Below are 23,957 nucleotides of genomic sequence, written 5' to 3' on the forward strand. Positions count from 1 at the left end.
AGGTAGATAGGGTAGTTAATAAAGCTTATGGGGTGTTAGCTTTCATAAGTCGAGGGATAGAGTTTAAGAGTTGCGGGGTAATGGCGCAGCTCTATAAAACTCTGGTTAGACCACACTTGGAGTATTGTGTCCAGTTCTGGTCGTCTCACTATAGGGAGGATGTGGAAGCATTGGAAAGGGTACAGAGGAGATTTACCAGGATGCTGCCTGGTTTAGAGTGTATGGATTATGATTAGAGATTAAGGGAGCTAGGGCTTTACTCTTTGGAGAGAAGGAGGATGAGAGGAGACATGATAGAGGTATACAAGATATTAAGAGGAATAGATAGAGTGGACAGCCAGTGCCTCTTCCCCAGGGCACCACTGCTCAATACAAGAGGACATGGCTTCAAGGTAAGGGTTGGGAAGTTCAAGGGGGGTATTAGAGGAAGGTTTTTTACTCAGAGAGTGGTTGGTGTGTGGAATGCACTGCCTGAGTCAGTGGTGGAGGCAGATACACTAGTGAAGTTTAAGAGACTACTAGACAGGTATATGGAGGAAATTAAGGTGGGGGGTTATATGGGAGGCAGGGTTTAAGGGTCGGCACAACATTGTGGGCTGAAGGGCCTGTACTGTGCTGAACTATTCTATGTTCTTTGTTCTATGTAGGTACTGGTCTGATCAGGCAGGGATTGAACTGTTCTGCACCCATCACTCCCTGCCTACGTCTCAGATCAGGAATTCAGAATTTGCTAATATTGTCAATCCAAGCATTTAGCCATTAGGATGGAGAATCAATTGAACATCAACAATCTTTTATTACTTTGTTCTTCCATGCAGCAACACTCTGAAGGAATCTCTGTTTGAGAAACTCTGCCAACTTCAGTGTCACTTCACGTGGTTTCCACAGAAGGAGAACACTGACTTCAATTATCTGAAGCTTAGATTACAAGATTCTATAAAACTTGGTGTCAAGTATCAAGCCACATCCTACAACCAACTTGCTTTTGTAAACTGTCAGCAAGGTGACTATGAAGAAGCAATTGAAAATTTAAAGGAAGCTGAAAGGATTTGGAGAGAGAACCACAATGATGAATTAGAAAGAAGAAGCATCGTCACCTATGGAAACTTTGCCTGGGTGCATTACCACATGGGACAACTGACCGAGGCCCAGTCCTACCTCGACAAGCTGGAGATGATCTGTAAACCGCTTAGTGACGGCCCTCGCTATACAGCAATGATACCGGAGGTGTACGGGGAGAAGGGATGGTCATTGTTGAGTTCTGCTGCTGAGTTCTATGAAGAGGCAAAGAAATGCTTTGCAAAGGCTCTGGAGCAAGATTCTGACAATGTGGAGTGGAATATGGGCTATGCCACTGCTTTGCTTCGTCTGGAAACTATTTCTAGCACTCCAGATAATCAGGAGCGGAGTCAGCCAGTGAGGTATCTGCAACGGGTGCTGGAGCTTGATCCAGATGACACAGTGGCCATGGTTATGTTGGCCCTAAAGCTGTAAGAGTTTAACGAAGTAAAGGAAGCAAATGAACTAGTTGAAGAAGCATTGAGGAAGACCCCAGATCTGCCATATGCGCTTCGCTATGCAGCAAAGTTTTACAGAATGGGAGGAGATGTCGATATCGCAGTAGGGCTGTTGAAGAGAGCTTTAGAATTCACTCCATACTCGTCCTTCTTACACCACCAAATTGGTATATGTTACAGGGGAAAACTGTTCACTCTGAAAAAGAAAGCAGACAGCAACTATCCTGACAGAGCTGCATTTCAACTGAGAGCTGAGTTGATCAGTAAGAGCAAATATCACTTTGAAAAGGCATTTGAACTCAAACCATCATTTATTTTTGCAAAACTGGATTTTGCAGGAATCTGCTTAGAAATTGGAGAAGCAGCCCGAGCAGAGGAGATCTACAACAGTCTGTTGAGCTTGGAAGATCTTGCTCCAGATGATAAGCAGGCACTCGCTTTACAAGTTGGATTATTTGAACTGCACCACAGAAGATCTGAATCAAATGTCATCATCTATTTTCTGGATGGACTTAAGATCCATCATGGAAGTAAACAATGGAAGCTCTGTTACAGTAACTTGAGAAAGATCTTAGGAAAACAAATTCAGGGGAATCCAAGAAACAGCGAAGCCTTTGGAATTCTTGGGATGGTGCACCAGCTGGCTGGGGAGAAGGATGAGGCTGTTAAATGCTTTGAAAAGGCCTTTGAATTTGATCCTGGCAATGAAGAGTATCTCAATGCTCTTTCTGAATTACGCCCTTCGACTTAGGCTCTAGATGCCTAAAGATTTCCAGGGGCGCTGTACCAGTGGCTGTTCCTCAATCATTACTCACTGTATTCGCTTCTGCCATCAATTCTCCAATTTCCACCTGAGTCGATGTGACATTATTTTAGATACCTGTGATGCTATGGCTAGGTCAGTAGCACTAGCATGTAAAACAACGGTAAGTTTCCAGTCCTATTACTCCATGGGTCCCATTTCAGCTGGAGTTTATTGCTGTTCCACCAAATTCTAGGTAAAACTTATTTTTCTGTGACAGCACCAAACAAAAAGTGCCATCTGATTCGATTTCAATGTTAATAAAGCTTGCTCTGAAAGAAAATGAAATGGTTTATAACATACTCAGATTACAAAAGAAAGTATTCAAGTCCATTTTTTCCCAAATGAGCCATAAACAGTTATGACCCAATTATGAGGTTGATTACTATAAACTTTCCTTACTTTTTTTCATTATTTGCTGTTAATAATTCCATTCTAAGCAATTTTAATTTGAAAGCAAATACATTCCAAATGAAATCTTTGCAACTTGTAGTAGAGTCTGTGTACAGTGTTGGTTTACGTTCCGCACTCATGCAATTTACAGTGAAAAAGCACCAAAGTTGACTGAAAATGTTAAAAATATTAAAATATGCTATAAAAGCATAAAATTCTGGTAACTTTTATCAGATCGTTCAGTATCCATGGAAGGGAAAACAGAGTTTATTTTTCATGGGGATGCAGTCTGACCTGTTGTGCGCTTTTTTCAGAAATCTTACTGTTGAGAATCTTGAGGACTTCTGCCTGTAGCTCAATGGAGTAATACATAAATTTTGTGGCTGCCGTTAATTCCTCCTTTTCCCCAGTCTAAACTTTGAATTGTTTAACTTTTATCTTTTGTATCTTGGAGGGAAATAGTGGTCATTATGTCGTATCCTTTAAGAAGTGGAAAACAGCTTTTTGAACCCAGCAATTGAAAGGGAAAAACTTCAAAAGAAAGATCAGAAGATATGCAGGTCTGGGCTGAGCGTTTGGAACGTGCGTTGATGGGTTTCGACAACAAAATGGACAATATCACTTCTGAGTTGAAGTCATTCCGACAGAGTTTACAGACTATTGAGGAAAATATTCTTTCCTTGAATACTGAGTTTAAAGAATCGAAACGTCAGATTGCGGATATTTCAACCCGCTTGGAACATGCTCAAAGCAAAATTGTCGATTTAGATACAAGATTGCGTTGGAATAACATTCCGGTTGTGGGTCTTAAAGAAGGCTTCGAGAATGGGAACTTATTGGATTATTGTGCCAATTTGTTTCAATCTGTTTCCGGATATTCTATCTCAGCCTCCCGATATTGAAAGAGCTCACAGAATCTTCATTTCGTCAGATAAAGCTCGACCAATTTTAGTCAACTTTCTTCACTTTAAAGTTAAAGACCAAATCATAAAATATGCAAGAAAGCAGAAAGTTTTTAATTTTAACGGTTCCGAGATCCGTTTTTATGAAGATTATCCACGGGAATTTATGGAACAATGGAACAAATTCATATTGGTCATGAAGATTGCTCATGAAAAAAGGCTCTTTCCATCCCTGAGACATCCAGCGAGATTGAAATTATTTCCTAAAGATTGTACCCCTCGTGTCTTCTTGGATCCCCAAGTGGCATCGGATTTTGTCAACTCTATTGTGGAATTGGCTGATGTATGAAGGATATTAGAGTTTCCGAATAATTTTCTGAAAGGAAACAGGCTTTGAAGATTTCGGTATGCTGAAGATATCCTTTGATCGCTGGATTACTTAAAGAAGAGGTGATCTTCTTGGTTTGACTAAAGAATAACTTTTTTACTGAAGGCTGTTTAGTATACGGAGTGAATTAATACAGCGGATAGATTGTTAACTGGTTTGGTTATCTGTTTCTATTTTCCTTTTTCTTTATTAATTAAGTCATAGTTTGCTTACAGCTCATATAGACTTTTTTCTTATGGAGTGTTTAGTAATAGATAATTAGCTTTAGTTCTTTTGTTAAATAAGGTAGTAAGTTAAAGAATAATAGCGCTGCTTTTCTCTCTTTAGAGGATAAACGGTTTGGGTTAATAGTATTGCTTTGGCGTCTTTGGAGACTGTTTTCGCATTCCCTAGTTTGTGTTCAATGTTTAAGTATAAACATTTTTTTCTTCTTTGCTGGGCGTTCTTATTATAAGGTTATGTATTTTCTTTGTAAGGGGGAGGGGGGGAATTGGGAGAAAAAACTTCTAATCATTATTTAAATTGAGCGGCACGCGGAATACCGTTCTTATGCTTTTCTTCTTCGGGATGCGTTCCGGCTTTTTCTCTCTTTTGTCGGATTTCTATTTTTGGGGATGGTGGGAGGTTTGGGGGTATTTTTGTATTTTGGGGTTTATCGTGGGATTTTCTTTTTTCACACACTCCCTGTATTTTTTTCTATTATGGAGTACCGGAGCATGCGCGTTTTCTATTTGGTTATATTCATCACCACCATCTTTGATTAGCCCGTGATGGTATGTGTGTATTGTCATGTTTAAAAATAATATTCAATGGTATTTAAACAGATAAATGTTAGTTGGAACGCATGTGGCTGGAATCGCCCTATTAAGTGAAGGAAGACTTTTAAAGTTATTAATCGATTCCAGCCCGATATAATTTTCGTTCAAGAAACGCATATCAGAACGGGCGATCAAAATAGATTTTTTAAAACGTGGAAGGGCCTTCAATACCATGCTACTTGTCAAAATAAAACAAAGGGAGTATCTATTTTTATTAAATCTAATATTTTATTTATTCAACAAGACATTGTCTCAGATAATAATGGTAAATTTTTAATTATTAAAGGAACAATTTGTAATAGAAAAATTGTCCTTGTTAATCTATACGGACCTAATGTAGATGATCCTTTTATTAAAAATGTATTTGGTTTATTACCAGACTTAAATGAATATATGCTACTGATGGGAGGTGACTTCAACTGTTGTTTAAACCCTTTGATTGACGAGAGTTCAACCAACCAGAAGCTTCCGAATCATTCGGCAACACTTATTCATTCCTTTTTAATTGATTATGGTTTGATAGAAATCTGGAGAAATTTACATCCTAATGACAGAGATTATTCTTTTTATTCACATGTTCATAATAAATATTCGAGAATTGATATTTTATAGCTGATTTCCGATTTTTGTCCAAAGTCCAGAAATGTGAACATGATGCTATTGCTGTCTCGGATCAGGCGTCTTTAAGCTTAACTTTTGAGTTAAATGATGTTAGTAATGTAGACTTGCCTTGGCACTTTCCAGAAAATTTATTACAAAGTTCGGACTTTGCTAAATTTATAGAGATTCAGATAAAAGATTTCTTAATTATAATACGGGAGATGTCTCGAAATTGATTACATGGGATACACTTAAAGCATATTTGCGAGGTCAGATAATATCCTATTTGGCTAAACTCAAGAAACAGACAAAAATAGAGTTAGGTAGAATTTCAAAACTAATTAAAGACCTGGATAACACATATGCAGTTTCTCCTAATGTTGATTTATTTAAACAAAGGGTTGAACTTCAATCGCAATATAATTTACTATTAACTTATCCTATTGAAAGAAATTTGCTTAAATTAAAAAGTCAATTTTATATGTTTGGAGATAAAAGTAACAAGCTATTAGCATCTCAACTGAAAGCAGTTACAGCCAGAAGAAAAATTTTAAAAATTCATAAGGGAGATGGTAGTTAAGCTTGTAATTATGAAGATATTAATAAAATTTTTCAAGACTATTACAGTGAACTCTATAAATCTCAATTTCCAGCTGACCCTTCTAATATGTATGCCTTTTTACAAAAGATTGATTTTCCTAGAATATCTGTTGAAGATCAGCAAATTCTTGATGCTCCTTTTACTAAAAGAGAAATTCAGAAAGCTATTCTTTCAATGCAATCTGGTAAAGGTCCTGGATTGGATGGTTTTACTGTAGGATTTTATTTAAAAAAATTGAAGATTTGCTTACTCCTTATATGTTGGAAATGCTTAAAGATTCTTTTCTGCTAGGAGAGTTACCTTCCACATTTTATGAAGCTTCTATTTCTTTAATTCTTAAGAAAGATAAAGACCCTACTGATTGTGCTTCATATAGACCTATTTCATTATTAAATGTGGATGCTAAAATTCTTTCAAAAATAATGGCTAATTGGATGGAGAATATACTAGCTAACATTATTTCTCAGGATCAAACAGGTTTTATAAAAGGTCGTTATTCTTTTTCGTACGCTCGGAGATTGTTAAATATTATATACTCATCCCTCTAAGACTCCCCAATGTGTTATTTCTCTAGATGCTGAAAAGGCATTTGATAGAGTTGAATGGAAATATCTATTTAAAGTTTCAGAGAAATTTAGCTTTGGTACTACTTTTAATAAATTGATTAGATTGATATATAAAAGCCCTATTGCCACTGTTATTACTAATAACTGTAGATCCCCTTTTTCTGATTTTCGTGGGGTACGAGACAAGAATGTCCGTTAAGCCCTTTGTTGTTTAATTTGATGTTGGAACCTTTGGCTATTGCACTTCGTGAAGCTAAAAATATTCAAGGAATTTCTATAAATGGGACTATTCATAAGATCTCCCTTTGATCTTTCGGTTTATGTTTCGAATCCCGAAGAATCTATTCCGAGTTTATTGAAATTATTAAATGAATTTGGATTGTTTTCAGGATATAAATTAAACTTGCATAAAAGTGAATTATTTCCTTTAAACAATTCTGCTTCTATATATGATGACATTCCTCTAAAAGTTATGGATTCTTTTAAATATTTAGGTATTTTCATCACTAAAAATTATGGAGACCATTATAGAGCTAATTTAGTTCCCTTAGTGGATTTTATGAAGCAATTTTTTTCTAGATGGAATCCACTTACACTTTCGTTAGCACGTTAGGGTTTTTTTGATTTAATTAGCAGGGATTCTTTTTTTTCTTTCTTTCTTTTTTCCATTAAAAAAGCTTTAACATTTTGTTTTTTTTATTATTATTGATACACTGTTCAGCTTGGTTGATAGTTTAACTCTTATTCTACATATGGATATGTTGTCTTGATTATTTTGATGTATTTTTCTCTGTTGTTGATTTTCAATAATAATTAATAAAAAGATTTAAAATGAGAATTGGAAAAAAAAAGAATCTTGAAATCCAAAGTTTGGAGCTTTTAAATTCAACTTTCATTTAAAATCTTATAGCCATTATTGTATATTTTCCTTTCAATACTGTTAAATGAGCTGTAATATCAGAAACTGAGCATAAAAGTAACCAATAAATGTTATGATTTATCTCTCCATACCAGTATTGAAGTGTGAGTGATTTTCTTGCTGCACACTGTGGTGAACATCATCATTTCAAGGAACTCTTACGGAACTTTCATTCCAGCCTTTAGTGCCGATAATAAAGTTAACAATTCCAATTCAGGAAGCAGAGCTGTTTTTCCCTGATGTGGTTCTCCCTTCATTAAGAAATCAGTTGTGGATATCATGCCTGTATTGTCGAGCAGCCCATTCTGTTCCTAAAGATAGTCTTGCACTCGTTGTTGCCTGCCATTTGAATGCTTCATCCCACTCTGACCTGTTCACTGTTCCAGCAAAGATCAATGTAAACTTAATGAACAACACCTCATCTTCTGGATGGGCACATTACAGGTTTCAAGATTCGAAGGGAGATTCAGATGTTTTTCTTCAAGCTACTATTGTGCCAATTTTTATAAATTCTTTCTGATATTTATTCAATTTAAGTTTCGGCTTTATTCCTTCAATATCACCTAGTAGAAATAATACAGGGTTATGTGGAAGTTGAGTTCCAGTAATTTGTTCCAATAATACTCTTAAATGTATCCAAAAGGGTTGAATTTTAAAACAAGACCAAGCAGAATGTAAAAAAGTACCAATTTCTTGATTACACTGAAAGCATTTATCGGATAGATTTGAATTTAATCTATTTATTTTTTGTGGTGTAATATATAATTGGTGTAAAAAATTATATTGTACTAATGTAAGTTGAACATTTATTGTATTTGTCATACTGTCAAGACAGAGTCTTGACCAATTTGTTTCATCAATATTAATATTCAGATCTGTTTCCCATTTTTGCTTTGACTTATGGATTCCTTGTTTAATTGTCTGTTCTTGATTCAAATTATACATACAAGAAATAATTTTTTTAATTTTCCTTTTTTGAATTAAAGTTTCAATTTCATTAGGTTTTGGCAAAAACATTGTTTGACCCAGCTTACCTTTTAAGTAAGCCCTTAATTGAAGGTAACAAAAGAAAGTATTATTTGATATTTTATATTTATCCTTTAATTGTTCAAATGACATCAATATACCTCGTTCATAACAATCTCCTATAAATTTAATCCCTTTTTGATACCAATTATATAAAAGTTGATTGTCCATTGTAAAAGGAATAAGTCTGTTTTGGAACAAAGGTCTCCTTGCTAATAGAGATTTCTGTGTTTCATTATCAACATTTATCTTATTCCATAGATCAATCAAATGTGTTAATATAGGAGATTCTTTCTTTTCCCGTATCCATTTAGATTCCCATTTATATATAAAATCTTCAGGTCTATTTTCTCCTATCTTGTTTAATTCTATTTTAATCCATGCTGGTTTTCAATCATTGAAGAAAGATGCAATAAATCTAAGTTAATTTGCTTTATAATAATTTTTAAAGTTTGGAAGTTGTAACCCTCCTAACCCAAATTTACATGTCAATTTTTACAATGATATTCTTGACATTTTACCTTTCCAAAGAAATTTTCTCACACATTTATTTAACTCTTGAAAAAATTTCTGTGGCAATTGTATTGGTAATGTTTGAAACAAATACTGTAATCTAGGAAATATATTCATTTTTACAACATTGACTCTACCTACTAATGTTATTGGTAGTATCATCCATTTGTCAAAGTCTTCTTGAATTTTTTTCAATAGTGGTAAATAATTAAATTTATATAAATTCTTTACATCATTATCAAGTCTTATACCTAAATACTTTATACCATTTACCCGCCATCTAAATTGGGTTACTAATCGACATTGACTATAGTCTCCTTTAGTAAGAGGTAAAATTTCACTTTTATCCCAATTTATTTTGTAACCTGATACCTCCCCATATTCATCCAATCTAGAAGATAATTTATGTAACGAATGTTGTGGGTTTGTTAAGTAGATCAAAACATCATCGGCAAAAAGATTAATTTTATATTCCTCCTGATTAACTCTAAAACCCATAATATCTGGATCAATTCTGATTAGTTCTGCTAATGGGTCTATCGCCAGTACAAATAAAGCAGGTGATAATGGACAACCTTGTCCAGTTGACCTTTTTAACTGGAATGGTGTTGAAATTTGAGAGTTTGTCACTACTTTAGCCTTAGGGTTAGAATTTAAAGTTTTAATCCAATTTATAAAAAATGTTCCTAACCCATATTTTTCTAATACTTTAAATAAAAAATCCCATTCTAATCTATCAAATGCTTTTTCAGCATTCAAGGCTACTACTATATTCTTCTCGTCCCTTTTTTGTGCCAAATGAATTATACTGAGTAGCCGGATTACATTATCTGCCAATTGTCTATTTTTAATAAATCCTGTTTGATCCATATGTATTAATTTTGTAAATATTTAGATAATCTATTCGATAAAATTTTTGCTATTATTTTATAATCCATATTCAATAGAGAAATAGGCCCGTATGATGTTGGTTTCATAGGGTCTCTGCCTTTTTTTGGCAATACTATTACAATCGCTGTTGAAAAAGATTCTGGGGGCTTATGTGTTTTTTCTGCTTGACGTATTAGTTCCATAAAGAGAGGAAATAATAAATCTTTAAATTTTTTATAAAATTCAGGTGGAAAACCATCTTCTCCCAGAGATTTTTTACTTTGGAGTGATCCTAAAGCTTCTTCAACTTCTTTCAATGTAAAAGGCATATCTAATCCCTTCTGTTCTTCCAAATTCAATTTTGGAAGAGATATTTGTGATAAAAACCTTTCTATCTCATTAATGTCATTTTGTGATTCTGATTGATATTATTCAGAATAGAAACTTTTAAAGGTTTCATTTATTTCGAGAGGTTTATAAGATATTTTATTTGCCCTTGTTCTAATTGCATTTATTGTTTTGGAAGCTTGTTCTGTTTTCAACTGCCAGGCAAGAATTTTATGTGCTCTCTCACCTAACTCATAATACCTTTGTTTAGTTCTTATAATTGCTTTTTCCATTCTATATGTCTGAAGTGTATTATATTGTAACTTCTTATTGACAAGTTGCCTTCGTTTTTCTTCTGCCATATATCTTTGAGATTCTTTTTCTAATTTTGTAATCTCTTTTTCCAATTGATCTAGTTCCGCCATATATTCTTTCTTAATTTTAGACGTATAACTTATTATCTGGCCCCTAAGATATGCTTTCATCGCATCCCATAATATAAATTTATCATCCACTGAATGAAAATTTGTATCCAAAAAAAATTGAATCTGCTTTTTCATAAAATCACAAAAATCTTGACGTTATAATAATGTTGAATTAAATCTCCATCTATAAGCCACTTCTTCCTTGTCAGCCATTATTATTGTCATTAATAAAGGAGAATGATCTGATAATATTCTTGCTTTATATTCCATATTTTTCACTCTGTGTTGAATATGCATTGATAATAGGAAAAAATCTATCCTTGAGTAAGTTTTATGTCTATGAGAATAGAACGAATAGTCTCTTTCTTTAGGATTGATTCTTCTCCATATATCAATTAAATTTAAATCTTTCATCAATGATAAAGTTAAATTTACTACCTTCGATTTTATAACAGCCTTGGTTGATCTATCTAAGACTGGGTCTAAGCAAAAATTAAAGTCTCCTCCAATTAATATTTTTTCATGTGCATCCGCCAAATTCAAAAAAGCTTCTTGTATGAATTTTGCATCATTTTCGTTTGGTGCATAAATATTCATACAAGTCCATAGTTCAGAGAAAAGTTGACAATGTATAATCACATATCTCCCCGCAGAATCAGTTATTACATTTTGTATTCTAATTGGTAACGTTTTATTGATCAAAATTGCTACTCCCCACGCTTTTGAATTAAATGAAGCCGCAACAACACTACCCACCCAATCTCTCTTTAGTTTCTGATGTTCTGTTAGGTGCGTTTCCTGTAAAAAAGCTAAATCTATCTTCATTTTTTTAATATGTGTTAAGATTCTTTTTCTTTTCACTGGTCCATTAAGCCCATTAACATTAAAACTCAAAAAATTCAATAAATTAGTCATTATTCTTAACAAAGTTACTCCAATCTAAAACATTACTTATCTTCTCAACTCTCATAGTTCCTTGGGGAATCTCTTTGAACTTCACCATGTTGCTATGTGTTTCCCTCCCAACCCTCCAGGCAAAAAGAAAAAAAAAGATAGAAAGGATACAAAAAAAGAAAAAAACAAAATACCCCCCCACTAATGTTGTGAATGAAAAGATACACAACACTACCCCCCTCCATTTTACGGGTTATGGCTAAAGCCACGCTTGCACACATGATTAGCGTAGCAATTGGTCAGTGCTTCTTCCAGCTCCCCCACAACAAAAAAAATTATATATATATATAGACAAAATTAATGTTACTATTCCCAACTAATATTCCTCCAATTTTAACCTTTCTTACCCCCCTCGTATAATTAATAATATATTTATACATTCATCCACCTTCAAAAATCCAACAAGTCCATTCTTTGACACAACACACATCAAAGTTGCTGGTGAACGCAGCAGGCCAGGCAGCATCTCCAGGAAGAGGTGCAGTCGACGTTTCAGGCCGAGACCCTTCGTCAGGACTAACTGAAGGAAGAGTGAGTAAGGGATTTGAAAGTTGGAGGGGGAGGGGGAGATCCAAAATGATAGGAGAAGACAGGAGGGGGAGGGATGGAGCCAAGAGCTGGACAGGTGATAGGCAAAAGGGATACGAGAGGATCATGGGACAGGAGGTCTGGGAAGAAAGACAAGGGGGGGGGACCCAGAGGATGGGCAAGAGGTATATTCAGAGGGACAGAGGGAGAAAAAGGAGAGTGAGAGAAAGAATGTGTTCATAAAAATAAGTAACAGATGGGGTACGAGGGGGAGGTGAGGCCTTAGCAGAAGTTAGAGAAGTCGATGTTCATGCCATCAGGTTGGAGGCTACCCACACGGAATATAAGGTGTGGTTCCTCCAACCTGAGTGTGGCTTCATCTTTACAGTAGAGGAGGCCGTGGATAGACATGTCAGAATGGGAATGGGATGTGGAATTAAAATGTGTGGCCACTGGGAGATCCTGCTTTCTCTGGCGGACAGAGCGTAGAAGTTCAGCAAAGCGGTCTCCCAGCCTGCGTCGGGTCTCGCCTATAAAAGGCCACATCGGGAGCACCGGATGCAGTATATCACCCCAATCGACTCACAGGTGAAGTGTTGCCTCATCTGGAAGGACTGTTTGGGGCCCTGAATGGTGGTAAGGGAGGAAGTGTAAGGGCATGTGTAGCACTTGTTCCGCTTACACGGATAAGTGCCAGGAGGGAGATCAGTGGGGAGGGATGGGGGGGACGAATGGACAAGGGAGTTGTGTAGGGAGCGATCCCTGCGGAATGCAGAGAGAGGGGGGAGGGAAAGATGTGCTTAGTGGTGGGATCCCGTTGGAGGTGGCGGAAGTTACGGAGAATAATATGTTGGACCCGGAGACTGGTGGGGTGGTAGGTGAGGACCAGGGGAACCCTATTCCTAGTGGGGTGGCGGGAGGATGGAGTGAGAGCAGATGTACGTGAAATGGGGGAGATGCGTTTAAGAGCAGAGTTGATAGTGGAGGAAGGGAAGCCCCTTTCTTTAAAAAATGAAGACATCTCCCTCGTCCTAGAATGAAAAGCCTCATCCTGAGAGCAGATGCGGTGGAGACGGAGGAATTGCGAGAAGGGGATGGCGTTTTTGCAGGAGACAGGGTGAGAAGAGGAATAGTCCAGATAGCTGTGAGAGTCAGTAGGCTTATAGTAGACATCAGTGGATAAGCTGTCTCCGGAGACAGAGGCAGAAAGATCTAGAAAGGGGAGGGAGGTGTCGGAAATGGACCAGGTAAACTTGAGGGCAGGGTGAAAGTTGGAGGCAAAGTTAATAAAGTCAACGAGTTCTGCATGCGTGCAGGAAGCAGCGCCAATGCAGTCGTCGATGTAGCGAAGGAAAAGTGGGGGACAGATACCAGAATAGGCACGGAACATAGATTGTTCCACAAACCCAACAAAAAGGCAGGCATAGCTAGCACCCATACGGGTGCCCATAGCTACACCTTTAGTTTGGAGGAAGTGGGAGGAGCCAAAGGAGAAATTATTAAGAGTAAGGACTAATTCCGATAGACGGAGCAGAGTGGTGGTAGAGGGGAACTGATTAGGTCTGGAATCCAAAAAGAAGCGTAGAGCTTTGAGACCTTCCTGATGGGGGATGGAAGTATATAAGGACTGGACATCCATGGTGAAAATAAAGCGGTGAGGGCCAGGGAACTTAAAATCATCGAAAAGTTTAAGAGCGTGAGAAGTGTCACGAACATAGGTCGGAAGGGATTGAACAAGGGGTGATAAAACCGTGTCGAGGTATGCAGAAATGAGTTTGGTGGGGCAGGAGCAAGCTGAGACAATAGGTCTGCCAGGACAGGCAGGTTTGTGGATCTTGGGTAGGAGGTAGAAACGGGAAGTGCGGGGTGTGGGAACTGTAAGGTTGGTAGCAGTGGATGGGAGATCCCCTGAGCAGATAAAGTCAGTGATCGTGTGGGAGACAATGGCCTGGTGCTCCTTAGTGGGGTCATAATCGAGGGGTAAATAAGAGGAGGTATCAGCGAGTTGTCGCTGTGGCTCGGCAAGGTAGAGGTCAGTACGCCAGACTACAACAGCACCCCCCTTATCGGCGGGTTTAATAATAAGGTTAGGATTAGTGCGGAGGAAGTGGAGAGCAGAGCGTTCGGAAGGAGTGAGTTGGAATGGGATCAAGGTGCAGTGAAGTCGAGATGGTTGATGTCCCGTCGGCAATTAGCGATAAAGAGATCCAGAGCAGGCAGAAGACCAGAGCGGGGTGTCCATGAAGAAGAGGAGGGTTGAAGACGGGAGAAGGGGTCATCGGTGGGAGTGGAAGAGTCCTTGCCGAAGAAGTAGGCTCGGAGACGGAGACGGCGGAAGAAAAGTTCCGCATCGTGGCGAACATGGAACTCGCTGAGGTGTGGGCGAAGGAGGACAAAGGTGAGGCCCTTACTGAGAACAGAGCGTTCTGCCTCCGACAGTTGAAGGTCGGAGGGGATGGTAAAGACCCGGCACGGATGAGAGCTGGGATCAGAGGGGGGAGGGGGGAGGCTGGGGGTGTCAATGGAGAGGGGAGGGTTGGGGTGAGAGGAAGATGGAGCCTCTGAGGACCCAGGAGCTGACGGTGGGATCTGAAGGAGACGGGATTGCAGGGTATTGGTGGGGGAAGGGGAGACGGGAGTCGCAATAGCAGCACATAAAGACCCGGCCTGGAGTCGCAGTTGGTGGTTGTGCGATCGCTGTGAAGGTGTCCATGGTCGTTGCTGGAGTCCGGGTCCTGAATATGTCCTGAGGTGTTGGAGCCGCCGAGATCAGTGGCAGGGGCCGCAATCTGAAGTTCATGCCTGCTAGCATCGGGGCCGGCAGGCTCTGGAGTCCGTAGATGTAGGATCTTGCGATCTTTGCCTAACATGACAAAGTCAAAAAAACGGCGATTGCAGGCGTGAATCCGACGGAGGATGAAATAATGGGTAGGACCATTACAGACGGCGAAGAAAGTGTCCCCAGGGTGTGGAAGGGTCTGGGATAAGGACACCAAGTACCTCCTCTTGGCGGAGAGAGTCGCCTTCAGAGCTTGACGGGAGAAGCGGCGAGAGGCAGAGTCAATAAAATGTGAGTACCTGGGATCCTCAGAAGGTCCTCTGTTACTTATTTTTATGAACACATTCTTTCTCTCACTCTCCTTTTTCTCCCTCTGTCCCTCTGAATATACCTCTTGCCCATCCTCTGGGTCTCCCCCCCCCTTGTCTTTCTTCCCAGACCTCCTGTCCCATGATCCTCTCGTATCCCTTTTGCCTATCACCTGTCCAGCTCTTGGCTCCATCCCTTCCCCTCCTGTCTTCTCCTATCATTTTGGATCTCCCCCTCCCCCTCCAACTTTCAAATCCCTTACTCACTCTTCCTTCAGTTAGTCCTGACGAAGGGTCTCTGCCTGAAACGTCGACTGCACCTCTTCATACAGATGCTGCCTGGCCTGCTGCGTTCACCAGCAACTTTTGTGTGTGTTGCTTGAATTTCCAGCATCTGCAGAATTCCTGTTGTTTAAGTCCATTCTTTGACCCAATCTTCATCTTCAATCTATCTCGCTCCCCTGGATTTGTTCTTGTATCTGGTGAATATTCAGAGAATCTCGCACAAACTGCTCCGCTTTCCAGTAGTCATCAAAAAATCTTTTTTCTCCACCAGGCAAAAAAATCTTCAAGGTTGCAGGATAACGCAATATAAATTGATAACCGTGATCCCATAGGGTTTTTTTCACTGGATTAAATTTCTTCCTTCTCTTCAAAAGTTCATAACTTATATCAGGGTAGAAAAAAACTTTGTTCCCTTGAATCATCAATGGCCTTTTTCTATCCTTGGCAGCTCAAGCAGCTGCCTGTAGAATCCTTTCCTTGTCTTGAAATCTTAAGAATTTTATTAAAATCGATGGTGGATATTGGTCATCTTTTGGTTTTGGTCTTAGAGCTCTATGTGCTCGCTCAATTTCAATTGGTCGAACCTGCTCTTCCATTTGCAAAACTTCCGGGATCCATCTTTGGCAGTAGCTAAGAAGACTATAGCAGTTACTCGGAAATCTGATTCGTATTTAAGTATGGACGTTGGAATAATGAAATGGCTAGTTCTATTCCACTCGAAAAAATTACTTATAATTTAGGAGATAAATATGTAACATTTTAGAATATTTGGCGCCTTATTTATAAAAGATAGGATGGTATATTTAAGTGCTCCGATAAAGATCTTGGTCCCTTGGGGAAAGTAACGAATAATTATACCAAATTTATTTTGAATCCCATGGAGCATGTGGAAACCTTCCAATACCCAGGCAGCTCTTCTTTTTTTCTCTTCCTTCTTTTTAGGTAGGGCTAAATATATATGGGGGGGGGAGGGTTAAGGGGAGGGGGGAGGGTAGATTTTATCTTTTCCTGTATTCTTTTTGAAAATTCAATAAAAATTATATTATAAAAAAAAGCTACTATTGTGTAATTTAAAATTATATAGTAAAATAAACAATCTAACAAAAGCATCTCAATGACATTAATATAATGACATTAAACATAATTAAGTAAGTTAAAGTTAAAGTAAATAATAAAATAAAATATCTAATGGTTGCATATAGCCCTCATCCCAGTGAATGGGTGTGCATCCTGGCTTGGTCAAGTCCAGTCAAGCTTGGAACCAATCCAAGATTCAAGGTTCCAATTTCCAATTCATTTATCACATGTGCATTGTAACATAGAGTGAAATGTGTCATTTGTGTTAATAACCAACTCTCCCAAGGACGTGCTGGAGACACAACCTGGAGCCAACATGGCATACCCATCATGCTCGGTAGAACAAAAGCAATGAAATAACAACAGTAATACAAGCCTCATTCCTCCCTCCCGTCCATCCACATACATGACAATGCAAAATTTTCAGGCGCATATTTATAGCTAGGGTGCCTAAGACTTTTGCACAGTACCGCATTTGCCAGCATGGAGCAGAGGGCGAGATTGTATGTTGGGACTGGAGAGGGTAGACTGCTGCTGGAGGGGTGTGGGGCAGGTGGCAGAGAAGGAGTACCAGGGGTGGGGGGTGGAGTGGACACAATTACAAGATTGAATTCGAGGACAACTAATCATGGAAAGGGCGATAACTGTCCCAAATGTAGGGTGCATCCTGGAGTTATGGTAAATAGAAAATATTAATTACAACAGTGTTCAGTCCTGAATGTAGATTGAGGATTGAATTTACAATCCGAACAATGGTCTTCATGGAGCTGCATTTTGGTGTTGATTGCAAACAATGGACCACACCATTTGATCTCAGATGTTTGCATATGCATGAATACGACCCAGAGTCAGTCGGAATTAACATTAATTTTGTGTGTCTGGCTGTAAAGATGGAAGTGTTTGAAAATTGTACGTTGAAAAAGTCTCCCTATTATGGCAGAGGTGATTGAAAGGGAAACTTTAAAAAACCCTACACTATCTCAGGTTTACAAGGCAACCCAAGATAGTTGGAAAGTGCAGCAGGAGTTCCAGTTACCACATTTTAACCAGCACCAGGATGAACTTGCCCTCAATAGGTGTTGCCTTCCATGGGGATCGAAGCTGAGAACTAAAGTGTTGTAGGAGCTGCATGCTGGTCACCTAGACATGGTCAAAATGAAGGCGTTGGTTCAAAGCTCTGTCTGGTGTGCTATCAGCTGATCAAGTAGCTTGCCATGTATTGCTTATGATGGCAACATGTGCAGAAGATGCCAAGAGCGATGTCCCTCAATCCTGGGTATGGTCTGCTTTGCCCTGGCAGAAAAAATTCTTGGTAGTAGTAGATACAACTACAAAGTGGTCAGGAGTGTTCCCAATAGCCTCCGTTACAGCCTTGCATACTGTTGACATGTTGGGAGGCCTCATCTCCAGGACTGGTGTTCTAGAACACTTAGTCAGTGACATCGGACCACAGCTTGTTGCTGAACAGCTCCAGGCATTCCTAGAAACGAATGGAAAGATACATTACATCTGCACCATACCACCCAGCTGCATCTGGGGTGCTGGGGTGGAGGAAAGGTTTGTCCAGAGTCGAAGGAATGCATTGCAAGCAATGTCAGCAGAACACACTACACTGTCACTGAATCGGAAGCTCGCCAATTTCTTCTTTGTATGTTGCAATGCAGCACACTCCACATCCAACAACTCAGCAGCTCTGCTGTTTCTGGGATGTTCCCTGCATTCACACTTGTATCTCCTTAAACCCAACCTCAGAAGGAGTATGCAGGACAAACGACTGAACAATTGAGGGTTCCTCAAACAAAGAGGTTTGATGTTACACTCCTGGACAAGCAATCCTAGTGAGCAACCATCGAGATGATCAACAATAGGTACTTGTAAAGATTAGGAAAACCATTGCCTGGTCCATCCATTTCACAGACCTCCACAGAAGGGGTAGGAGGTGGCAGATAGTTTGTTAGTGATGTTCTCTTTCCAGAGCTTTTGGAACTGCTGTTAAAAACAAGGAAAGCTTTGATAAAAAGGACACGGCAGATGCATTGCATACTTGCAAATAATTTCTTGCAGATGCTGGAAATCCAGAGTAACATATCCACAATGCTGGAGCTCAGGGGCAGCATCAGTGGAAAACAGTCGATGTTATGGGCTGAGATCCTTCTTCAGCATTGGAAAGGAAGAGAGAGGAAGCCAGAATAAGAAGGTGTGGGGTGGGAGGGGAAGGAGTATAAGCCTGGAAGGTGATTGGTGCATCCAGGTGGAAAGGTGGTGGGGGGGGGGATGACGTGAGAAGCTGGGAGGTGACAGGTGGAAAAGGTAAACATCTGAAGAAGATGAAATGAGATAGGAAAGCAAAGTGGACCATGGAAGAAAGGGAAACAGGAATGGCAAGAGGGATAAGTGATACGCAGGTGAGGAGAAGGGAAGATGTGAGATGCAAGCCCTTAGGGAATGGAAAATGAGGGATTGGGAGAGGGAGGAAATTTCCAGAAGATAAAGCCTGCAAGCTAACCACATGGAATATGAGGAGTTGCTCCTCCAAACTGAGAATGGCTTGATCATGGAAGTAGTGGAAGCCATGAACCGACATCTCAGAATGTAAGCTGGGACGGGAATTAAAATGGTTGGCACCGGGAAATCCTGTTTGTTGCGGATGGAGCGAAGGGTGCTTGACAAAATGGTCCCCAAGACTACAGAAGACGAAAATCCAGGAAAAGATATAGTTTTAAAGTTAAAGTTCTAGTTTAATTGTGTTCAATCATACATGAAATCCCATGAATGCAGCCAAGCAAAATAGCTTTACTCTGGGACCAAGTTACTAATCACAGTCCCAATAGTTGTACGTGGCACAAGACACATATAGCACATATAAGATAGCAGTAACATACAGTCACAAGGGAAATATAGTTCAATCCACTGAGCCCATGAATGTTGCAGCAGTCTAAAGTATAAAGTATAAAGTCTGCAGTTGAACACAATAGAGGTTGTCTTCTGCTGATTGGACACCAGGGGGCACCAATGCTGACAACATGGATGCCGTGCCACACGGCTCAGGCACTTCTCTCCTGGGCTGCTGTGAACAAGCAACACTGCAGCTTGAGGCCTAATCTTCACTACGACCAAGGCCACATATCACCCCCATCAACCGTCCCCTCCATTTATCAATAAACCAGTAAACCGGACTTGCAGCATCCCACATTTTCAATCTTTAACAAGGTGTTGTGATCACGAGCAAAATAAATAAGACAATCACTCATTGTTAGACTGCGCACCATCTTCCCACACCGACTCCATTGCCTCTGTCCCAGGCTGAAACATAGTCCACACTAAATCCAGCTCCTTTAAATTCCCTGCCAATGAGCAACTTGCTGATGGGGTACAGCTGGAATGCTTTAAGAACCTAATGTCCAGCATAGTCTTGTGATCGAAATAAATACTCTTAAAAAGGCATAGCTCAAATACCATCTATAAATTTGCTGATGATACAACTATTGTTGGTAGAATCATAGATGGTGACAAGAGGGCTGGCTGGAGCGAGACATGTCAACTAGTGGAATGGTGTCACAGCAACAACCTGGCACTCAACATCAGTAAGGCGAAAGAGCTGATCGTGGACTTCAGGAAGGGTAAGATGAAGGAACACATATCAATCCTCACAGAGGGACCAGAAGTGGAGAGGGTGAGCAGTTTCATGTTCCTGGGTGTTAAGGTCTCTGAGAATCTAACCTGGTCCCAACATATCAATGTAGTCATAAAGAAGGTAAGTCAGTAGCTATACTTCACTAGGAGTTTGAAGTGATTTGACATGTCAACAAATATACTGAAAAGCTTCTATTGATGCAGCATGGGGAGCATTCTGACATCACTGTCTGGTATGGGAAATTTAGTCAGCTCTATCTTGGGTACTAGCCTACAAAGTACCCAGGAAATCTTCAAGGAGTGGTGTCTCAGAAAGGCAGTGTCCATTTTTAAGGACCTCCAGCACCCAGGGCATGCTCTTCTCTCACTGTTACCATCAGTAAGGAGGTACAGAAGCCTGATGGCACACACTTAGTGATTCACAAACAGCTTCTTCCCCTCTGCCATCCGATTCCTAAATGGATATTGAACCCTTGGACAGTATCTCACTTTTTTAATGCATATCATTTCTGTCTTTTGAATGATTTTTAATCTATTCAATATACATATACTGTAATTGATTTACTTATTTATTATCAGTATTATTTTTGTTTTTTCTTCTATATTATGTATTGCATTGAACTGCTGCTGTTAAGTTAACAAATTTCATGACGCATGCTGGTGATAATAAACCTGATTCTGATTCTGAGTTATATTAAACTTCAGTCAGACCTCACTTGGAAAGAAATACCTGTTGTCCCTCCCTAGTTCTGTTCTTCATCCAACTTAGAGCAATGCATTCGGCATTTATCTGGGAACTGAAATGGGATATTGTAAACCACTTGGATGTATCCACATCAGGAATCACCAAGAACTTCTTGCTTTTTCAGTGATGCCCATTCATAAATGAATAAATATGTTTGAAAGAAACTCAACTGTTCCAGAAACATAACACAAATGCATCTCTGTAAATTCCTTGCCCCTTGTAATTTGACCTGAGTTACACCTTGGGATTCTCATGTACAATCGTGTCTGAAAGTTCACAGGGAATAGTGCAGAATCCCCCCAAAAACATATCATCCACTGAGTAGCACTGCTGTGGGTGAAAATGCCTTGTAAATGAGAGAGGTCAGAGGAGGATGGCCAGAGGGGTTCAAGCTGACAGGACTGTGACTGTAACTCCCATTAAAACAATGGTGTCCAGATGGGCTTCTCTGAATGCGCCCCACATCAAACTTTGAACTGGGTTGGCTGCAGGAGCAGAATAACAGAAGCATACCCTCAGCGGCCACTTTATTATGTACAGGATGCATATAATAAAGTGCCCACTGAGAGGATGCGGAGTTGCAGGATCATACAACAACATCTTAAGAAGTAATTCTTTATTTGCCCTCATGGTGGTGCTGTTCATCAATGTGGAATGCTTGACTTGGCCCGGCTTCTATTTCGAGCACAAGATGTACAGACTCTCCAACTTGTTCTGCTGTTCCAGTCTTGGCCTTTATGTTCTTTCTTACTGTTTCACAATATCCTCAAGTCGAAAATGCCAACAGACAATCTCAACCCTCTACACACATTTTTAAGACTTGTGAAACTATCACAGCAATCTCAACAACTCTGAAGAAAGCAACCCTTGAAATATAAAGCACCTTTTTATGGTCTCAACTAGTTCATTATTTATATATCCATGTGGGAGCACACCTTTAGACACACATTCACAGGAAGCATCATATGTCTTATCGTGGCGGGTTGGGGCTCTGGGGCAAGGCCCATATCAGCCTTGAATACTGTATATAATATATCCGACAATTCATCTTCCAGAGCAATCTGGAAAAGGAAATCCCAAAAATTCCACCATATCTCTATTTTAATCAAAAACACATGTTTTCCAAAAACACATGTCCTCGTTACAGAATTCTCACCAGGAGAATCTTTTTCATAATATTTTCACAACTCATCTTATCCAAAGTTGAATTTGCATTCCTCCAATGTCTCCGCCAGTTTTCCCAAACTGATGGCAGTTGCCTTAGGATGTCTTGAATAATTGTTGCATAATTTATATATAATTACTGTTTTCCTTTGCATCCGTTGTATATCCTTGTGTATGCTTTTGCCTTGACATTAACGTTTTGATGTCGACCTGTCCTCTCCTCAGTTGTAAGTCTGTTTTCCATATTCACTTAAAATTCATAGTCTCTGTTTTTAAATGGTTGGCAATTTGCCCAACAAGCTTTTTTTTTCCCGTTAGATAATTGCTAAAATAGTCTCTGTTAATTTTGATAACCATTATAAGTTTTCTTAATTTTTCATTTCCTGGTGATCTTGGTTTCTTCTTTGTCATTCTTATGCTTAGTCTCGCAGGGTATTTTTTGTTTGACATTTTCCTGTAATTCCTCTTTCATTTGATGTTGTGCTTTGCTTCTCTAGTAGTCAGCACATGGATGTTTCATCCTTGCTGACCGAAATCAGTTCTGTACATTCCCCCCAAACACCGATAGTAAACATCAAATACATTCAGTTTGGGCTTCCGGTGACGTCATCGTCCAGAATGGCAGCTTAAAATAATAGCTTCTCCGGAAAAACGCTTATTTTGCCATATTAATCCACCAGATACAAGATTTCTCGAAAATATTTGAACTGCTAAGGGGGGCAAGAATGGGGAAAAGGAATGGAGATAAAAAAAAGCATCACTGTGGAGCCTGTGGACGAGGAGGCTGCAAGAAGCGGCTTTCCTATGCAAATACACGGTAGTGAGGCTGACGCTGGGCCTCATTCTGGCGAAGTGGCAAATTTAGTAAAACTTCTGGAAGAGATACTGGAATTCCAAAAAGACATAAAACAGCAACTAAATGATATCAAGTCAGAGCTCACCAACATTAATCAAAAAATAGCGGTGGCAGAGACGCGAATTGAAAAGGTGGAAGATCGCGTTCAAAACGTGGAACGGATATTATGTAAAATGATAAGTGTTAATTCAACAAGAAAATAAGCTACTTGACCAAGAAGGAAGGTTACGACGCAAGAAAATCAGGATATATAATGTTCCCAAAGGAGCGGAGGGGTTGTCTATGGTGGAGTTTGTAGAAAAGTTACTATGGGACACACTGGAGATTCCCTCGACTATGGAACTTGAAATTGAGAGAGCACACCGCATGCTCGTCCCACTGCCTGCTGGAGACAGGGAAGATAAGTCACAGTCAATAGTAATCAGATTCCTTTGGTACAAAACCAAAGCACAGATTCTGCTCAAGGCTTGGGGAAAGAAGAAGGTATTTTTAACAGGAAATTAATATATTTTGATCAAGATTATCCCGCAGCAGTCCTGCAGAAATGTAAGGAATATTCTGAAGCGAAGCGAGTATTAAAGCAAAGAAAGATTAGATTCCAGATTCCGTACCCTGCTAAACTGCGAGTGTTTTATGAAGACGGGACGCAACTGTATCAGACAGTGGAAGAGGCGAATGCAGATATGAAGGACAGAGGGTTGCCCATCAGTGTGATTAGACTGAGGGAAAGCCTGGCTGAGCAGCTATCCTGCTCTGTTTGGGAAATAGTGAGAGAATCGAGAAAGCAGGGGACAGGAGGAGGGCAAAAGAAGAATATCAGGAAGAGACTGCGAGTTTTCAGAAGACAGCCCTCACCCCCTCCAGAAGAGCCATACGGTCTGACTAATTTCAAAAGTGTTGATTAGCTAAACAGAGGCAAAAATAGATGGTACTATACTTATCTCAAGAAGCACATGTTACA

The 23,957-nt window shown here is 39.5% G+C and overlaps 1 pseudogene; it reads left to right on the forward strand.

Annotated features, from left to right (window-relative positions):
* The window catches only part of LOC140185714 (interferon-induced protein with tetratricopeptide repeats 5-like), an 11,080-nt pseudogene extending 2,831 nt beyond the window's left edge, over positions 1-8,249 (forward strand).
* The last annotated feature ends 15,708 nt before the right edge of the window (positions 8,250-23,957 follow it).

Source organism: Mobula birostris, chromosome 21 (assembly GCF_030028105.1).
Source record: "Mobula birostris isolate sMobBir1 chromosome 21, sMobBir1.hap1, whole genome shotgun sequence".
NCBI lineage: Eukaryota > Metazoa > Chordata > Chondrichthyes > Myliobatiformes > Myliobatidae > Mobula > Mobula birostris.